The sequence below is a fragment of the Coregonus clupeaformis genome, chromosome 5, assembly GCF_020615455.1.
Source record: "Coregonus clupeaformis isolate EN_2021a chromosome 5, ASM2061545v1, whole genome shotgun sequence".
NCBI lineage: Eukaryota > Metazoa > Chordata > Actinopteri > Salmoniformes > Salmonidae > Coregonus > Coregonus clupeaformis.
In genome coordinates, this window is record NC_059196.1 from 35,432,971 (window position 1) to 35,440,153 (window position 7,183).

A 7,183-nucleotide genomic window follows, 5' to 3' on the forward strand; every position below is an offset into this window, starting at 1 on the left:
GATTAATGATTACACCCTAGATAAGCTAGATGCAGGCAAGAGTGTGCAAGGCGGTATTGAATGTGTTACTGTCTGTCCATGTATCACTGTCTGTAAAAAAAATATCTCGACCTGTGTGCACCTACGTTGTAAACTTTAATTCATAGGCTAGGTTGTAGCAACCTCATGTAGTAGCCTAAACCTATCGATGTTACATTGAACTGGGTGAATGGAATATGAATGACAGTCATCCAATATGCTGTAATAGAAATAAGGCCATGCTCATGAAAAAAATAAAAATAATCCACCCTCTTCTTAAACGGCACCGACCGCCACTGGTCAACATGTTTAAAAAAAAAAAAATTGCACTGGCACGCACGCACACAAACACACACACACACAGAGAAATCAGTACCATGGACAGTCACGTCATATTTAGTTTACGTTGATCGGACTAAATCGTTTTTGGTATATTTTAGTTGTCACTGTATTAGACTAAGCATACTGTAGGTGAATAGATGATGTTGAAATAGGGCTGGAATAGTGGAGGCAGTTTTCTTTGCGACTTGCGGTAACTCGTGGTTCTAAATCAATAGTTGTTTGTAGTCCGAAAATTTCGGAAACATTAACTTGCTTGACCATGCTGTTGGTCATGTAACTGTTTGTTACATGCAATATGTTTTGTGGACATCACCGGACAGATGTTGCTCTCCGGTTTTGTAATGAAACAAATGTGTGGTTGAATTTAATCTGCCACTGTGTCTTCGTATTGTCTCGGCCTTAGCCTATATATCACAGTGTCAAGGCATAGTAACTAACAGGTTATAGAGCAAACAACGCAATTATCACAACACATAGGTTGTACTATGACTTTTTTTTTCTGGCTTGGCTTCCCGGGTGATTTTAGCCACGCACAGCTACTGTTTAACAGTCACACGAAACTATTCACTTCTCCACCCCTGGAACAAATCGATAAATTATCCTCGATGGAGCTACTTCCTGATGTTAACCACTCCTTCAATGATATGCTCAAACGTTTATTGGTTATTTCCAGTGTATCTTGCAGCTAATGTAACAGTAAAATAACAATTAACAGGATTTTTTTTTAAACAACATCAACAACAAAAGCAGCAAGTCTAACATTAGTAAATTATCTAGGTTTATATAGAGCACAAATGCATACAGATATTTATTTGGTGTTGAGAAAAATTTATTTGGTGTTTACAAAATGTATACAGATCAACTACTTCATAAACCGAAATACAAAGCCCTCATTGCTCAGAATATGAGCTAGCACTTGGAAGACCAGAAATAAACACTATTAGATTATACTTGGCAAGTGCAGTATATAACGGTAAATTACATGCACCTCATCTCTCTCCACTTCTGAAGATTACTTTTTCAATTAATTGTTGGTCATCCTCTTCCTCTTGATTTTGAGCTGAATTAACATGAGAGAAAAATCGTAAATATGTGGCTGAGGGGGCATTAAGCTCTTGTTTACTTTACTCTGACCAGACATAACACCTAGTGTTGCAAGAGTTAAGATTGACTCTTACCTACTGCTCTCCTCCATGCTAAATTGTAATGATCCACAAAGGCAATGAAAGGCCCAATCACACCCCTCTTGAACAGGACAGCGAGTACAAAGATGAATGTAACAGATACAATGATGCCTATCGCTATGAACTTGATGGCCAGGTTCTTCTTTGGAACTGGAAAAAAAGATCACACGTATGAACATACTACATGCTGTCAGTGGAGGCTGCTGAGGGAAGGACGGCTTATAATAATGGTCGGAATGGTTTTCATGTGTTTGATACCATTCCATTGACTCCATTACACTCCATTCCAGACATTATTATGAGCTGTTCTCCCCTCAGCAGCCTCCACTGCATGCTGTAGTATATCTCCAGCCAATTCAATTGTAAATTATATTGGGAAATGTACCGGTGCCTTACCCCAGGTTACTGTGATGTTCCTGACTACACTGCTGTGGAGCACCTGGCAGTTGTAATTCTGGGTGTACTGTGCTCCTTGTGGGACAGTCAGGCTCTTCCTCAGCTGGTACGAACCGTCTCCGTTGGGCAGCACCTCCCCATTGCTCAACACGTCCACCAGGGGAAGCCCCTCTGACCCCAGCCACTCCACCTGCACCGCCCACGGGTAGAACCCTGTCACATGACACGTGACCTCCACTGCTGAGTTGTCATGAGGCAGTCTCTCAAACAGACTCACCCCAGGTACTTAAGAGAGGAACATTTTTGATTAACACATTTGGTCTGCATTTCCACTGCAAGGGCCTCATGAGACATCTCGACATTACAGACATATGCTGTTTAGACTAGAGGAATTCTGTCTGCAAAATATCACATCTCAAATAACATATCTAGCTAGTGCTCTGGGTCAATTATTTGGTTTAATCGAAAGGAGAACATAGGCATAGTGATAGTGCAACACACACCTCGTTGCGGTTTACAAAATGAACCAGTTAATTGGTCCCAATAATGAAGTATCTAGTGTGTCCTTACCTTTGGATTCTCGAACTGTAACACTAAATTGTAACAGTTTCTCCAGCCAACTGATGCATCCAGATTCGTAATGAATGACCAGCCTAACAAGATCTTCCAAATCTGCCAAAAATAAAAAGGGAAACAGCTACTGTCTATGTTCTGGTCAGTACATCGAAGCTGACAATCTCCTTGCCGTCATATGCATGGCTCACAAATGCCTCTGTGGTTGCGTCTGACTTCCATCCACAGCATCCAGGAGCTTGGTAAATATGATCTATCTGTATAACACATAAAATGACCATAATAAATCAGCACCATTTTCTTCAAATATAGGCTACTGGTTAAAAGCATTACATTTACATTTTAGTCATTTAGCAGACGCTCTTATCCAGAGCGACTTACAGTTAGTGAGTGCATACATTTTTCAAAAACATCAGCTTACAAGCTTACAAAGGTAGGCTAATGACTGCAACTAAGAAAATATATTATTGATTATTTTACCTCTCTATAGCCATGCCTTGGCACACATATTTTGTCTTACCATGTGAATGATTGTAATGTTCACTTGTTACTCTCACAGCCGTATTGTCACGGTTTCGGCCGAGGCTGCCTCTCTCCCTTGTTCGGGCAGGCTTCGGCGTTCGTTGTCTCCGGAATACTAGCTGCCACCGTTGTATGTTTCATGTTCGTTTGCTTTTGTCTGATTGTTGTCACACCTGTTTTCATTTAGTGTCATTAGTGTCCTATTTAGTTCTCGTTGTGTTTGTCAGGTGGTGTGTGTTATTGATTTTTGTCAGTCGTGTCTTTCGCTCGGTTGAGCTTCTCTCCACTGCGCTGGAGTTATTTCGCACCTGTTTTGTGCGCTGTTGTATCATTTTTCGCCTTCGTGCGTATTTCGCCTTCGGGCAAGTGTTTGTCCGTTTGCCGTGTTTGGCATTAATACAAGTCTGTTGGATTATCCGTCTGCGTCCTGCGTTTGATTCCACCACTGCACCTACAGCACGCGTTGACAGAATAACACACCACTATGGAATCAGCAGGAGCCGCAGCAGCCCAGGCGACTCTGGAGGACAGGGTCCGGGAACAGGGTGACCAGATCCTGCAGATGGGGACCGCACTGCAGGAGGTGATCACCACCATCCGAGGCTGGGGGACGCCTCCACCACCACCCTCCGTGCCAGTACCATCGGCCAGTCAGCCTATTCCCGCACCAGAACCCCGAGGAGTCCGACTCTCGCTCCCGAGGGCTTACGATGGGACCGCGGCCGGGTGCCAGGGTTTCCTTCTCCAGGTGGAGCTGTACCTGGCCACCGTGCACCCGGCGCCCTCGGGACATGAGAGCGTGTCCGCCCTGATCTCCTGCCTGTCCGGGAAGGCGTTGGAATGGGCCAACGCGGAGTGGAGGAGGATCGACGCGGACACCATCACTTACAACGAGTTCTCCCGCCGCTTCAAGGCGGTGTTTGACCATCCCCCGGAGGGGAAGGCTGAAGGACCTGTTTACCTCGGCCCCGGTGCTGGCGCATCCGGATCCCTCTTTGCCGTTCCAGGTAGAGGTGGATGCGTCAGAGGCCGGTCTAGGAGCCGTGCTTTCACAACGGTCTGGCGCGCCACCTAAACTCCGCCCCTGTGCTTTTTATTCTAAGAAGCTCAGTCCGGCGGAGCGGAACTATGACGTAGGGGACAGGGAGCTGTTAGCCGTGGTACAGGCCCTAAAGGTGTGGAGGCACTGGCTTGAGGGGGCTCAACACCCTTTCCTCATTTTGACGGACCACCGTAACCTGGAGTACATCCGGGCAGCGAGGAGGCTGAACCCTCGCCAGGCAAGATGGAATATGTTCTTGACCAGGTTTACTTTTAAGATCACGTACATCCCTGGGTCACAGAACGGTAAGGCAGATGCGCTGTCTCGGCGGTATGACACGGAGGAGAGGTCCGTGGAGCCCACTCCCATACTGCCGGAGTCGTGTCTGGTGGCACCGGTAGTGTGGGAGGTCGATGCTGAACTCGAGCGGGCGTTACGCACCGACCCTAGTCCACCACAGTGCCCGGAGGGTCGGAAGTACGTTCCGCTCGAGGTTCGGGATCGATTGATCTATTGGGCTCACACGTCACCCTCCTCTGGACATCCGGGTATCGGCCGGACAGTGCACTGTCTTAGTGCCAAGTACTGGTGGCCCACGTTGGCAAGGGATGTGAGGGTTTATGTTTCCTCCTGCTCGGTGTGCGCCCAGTGTAAGGCGCCTAGACATTTGCCTAGGGGTAAGTTACTACCCCTGCCCGTGCCACAACGACCATGGTCCCACCTCTCGGTGGATTTCCTTACTGACCTTCCTCCTTCACAGGGGAATACCACTATACTGGTCGTTGTGGACCGGTTTTCTAAGGCCTGTCGTTTGCTCCCCATGCCGGGCCTTCCTACCGCCCTGCAAACTGCCGAAGCCCTATTCACCCATGTGTTCCGGCACTACGGGTACCCGAGGATATTGTGTCTGATCGGGGTCCCCAATTTACCTCCAGAGTCTGGAGGGCCTTTATGGAGCGGTTGGGGGTCTCGGTGAGCCTCACCTCGGGTTACCACCCGGAGAGTAATGGGCAGGTGGAACGTGTAAACCAGGATGTGGGCAGGTTTCTTAGAACATACTGCCAGGACCGGCCGGAGGAGTGGGCAAGGTACGTTCCCTGGGCCGAAATGGCCCAGAATTCCCTACGCCATTCCTCCACTAACCTAACCCCTTTCCAATGTGTGTTGGGTTACCAGCCGGTTCTGGCACCCTGGCAGCAGAGCCAGATCGAGGCTCCTGCGGTGGATGAGTGGGCGAGGCGCTCGGAGGAGACATGGAACGCTGCACACGTCCACCTGCAGCGGGCCCTCCGACGTCATAAGGCGAGCGCCGATCTCCACCGCAGTGAGGACCGGTGTACGCACCTGGTGATCGAGTCTGGCTCTCTACCAGAAACCTGCCCCTCCGCCTGCCCTGTCGGAAACTGGGTCGGCGGTTTGTAGGGCCATTTAAAGTCCTGGGAAGGTTGAACGAGGTGTGTTATAAATTACAGCTACCTGTTGAATATAAAAGTATTAACCCCTCGTTCCATGTGTCCCTTCTCAGGCCGGTGGTAGCTGGCCCACTCCAAGAAAGTGAGATCAGGGAGACTCCTCCGCCCCATTGGACATCGAGGGGCACCGGCGTACTCCGTGAGGTCCATCTTGGATTCGAGACGTCGGATGGGGGGTCTCCAGTATCTAGTGGAGTGGGAGGGGTACGGTCCGGAGGAGCGGTGCTGGGTGCCGAGGAGAGACATTTTGGACCCGTCTCTCCTGACGGAATTCCATCGTGGGCACCCGACGCACCCTGCTCCCGCGTCCTCCGGGTGCGTCCCCGAGGCCGGAGTCGGCGCACGTCTGGAGCCGCGCGTCAAGGGGGGGGTACTGTCACGGTTTCGGCCGAGGCTGCCTCTCTCCCTTGTTCGGGCAGGCTTCGGCGTTCGTTGTCTCCGGAATACTAGCTGCCACCGTTGTATGTTTCATGTTCGTTTGCTTTTGTCTGATTGTTGTCACACCTGTTTTCATTTAGTGTCATTAGTGTCCTATTTAGTTCTCGTTGTGTTTGTCAGGTGGTGTGTGTTATTGATTTTTGTCAGTCGTGTCTTTCGCTCGGTTGAGCTTCTCTCCACTGCGCTGGAGTTATTTCGCACCTGTTTTGTGCGCTGTTGTATCATTTTTCGCCTTCGTGCGTATTTCGCCTTCGGGCAAGTGTTTGTCCGTTTGCCGTGTTTGGCATTAATACAAGTCTGTTGGATTATCCGTCTGCGTCCTGCATTTGATTCCACCACTGCACCTACAGCACGCGTTGACACGTATCCATTACATATCGATTACATTTCAGAATTCAATTCCCTCAAGGTGGTTCAACCATTTTGGCATCACGGCCTCTTGTTCAGCACTGCTGTTGTAGTAATAGACAATGACATCGTCTATCATTACTAACTGGATGTTTTTCGGATACAAGGTTCCTTGGGTTGCGATGCAATGGAGATGAAGAGAATGATTAGCCTATTTCAATAGACAACGTTAAGACAACATTGTGTAGTGGGAAATAGTCCACAAACAATTTTATTTTATTTTATTTGGTTGTGTTTGCTGGGTTTAGCCTATTGAAGCCTTTTAAAAAAAGTAGACAAAGTAAAACTGCATTCAGTTTGTTATACTATGATACAACTTGGTGAGACAAGAAAGCCAAAAGCATAACTCAAATAATGAACGTACCTACGAAGGAGAATTGCATGAATGAAATTACAATTGTGGTTATCATATTACAAATAACATGTTCTCGTTGGTGTATTCATGAACACAGATTATGAGCTGAAGTGAAAGAGGAAGTAAGCTGAAGCGAAAGAGGAAGTAGGCTGGAGTCAAACGACAGAACATGTGTGTTGACAAGTTTGTGTCAGCAGAGGGGGCTGAGCGGAGTGTCAAACAGGGCTGGAGCATAGAGTTAATTAGTGGACTCATCTTTCTATCTGTCCCATTCTGCCGTCTGTGAGAGCACGGGCAGCCTCATTGAGACCATCTCCTTTTTGAAGTCGTCAATTTTCTTCTTCTTTTGTGTTTGAAAAAAGCATAAAGCTAATTTTGATTATGTACTGCCACCTGCAGTGATGGAGTCCTGAACCAAATCTTGTGTGTCATT

At 47.8% G+C, this 7,183-nt stretch overlaps 1 pseudogene; it reads right to left on the reverse strand.

Annotated features, from left to right (window-relative positions):
* Positions 1 to 1,204: 1,204 nt before the first annotated feature.
* Positions 1,205 to 3,120, reverse strand: LOC121567012 (annotated as a pseudogene).
* Positions 3,121 to 7,183: the final 4,063 nt, after the last annotated feature.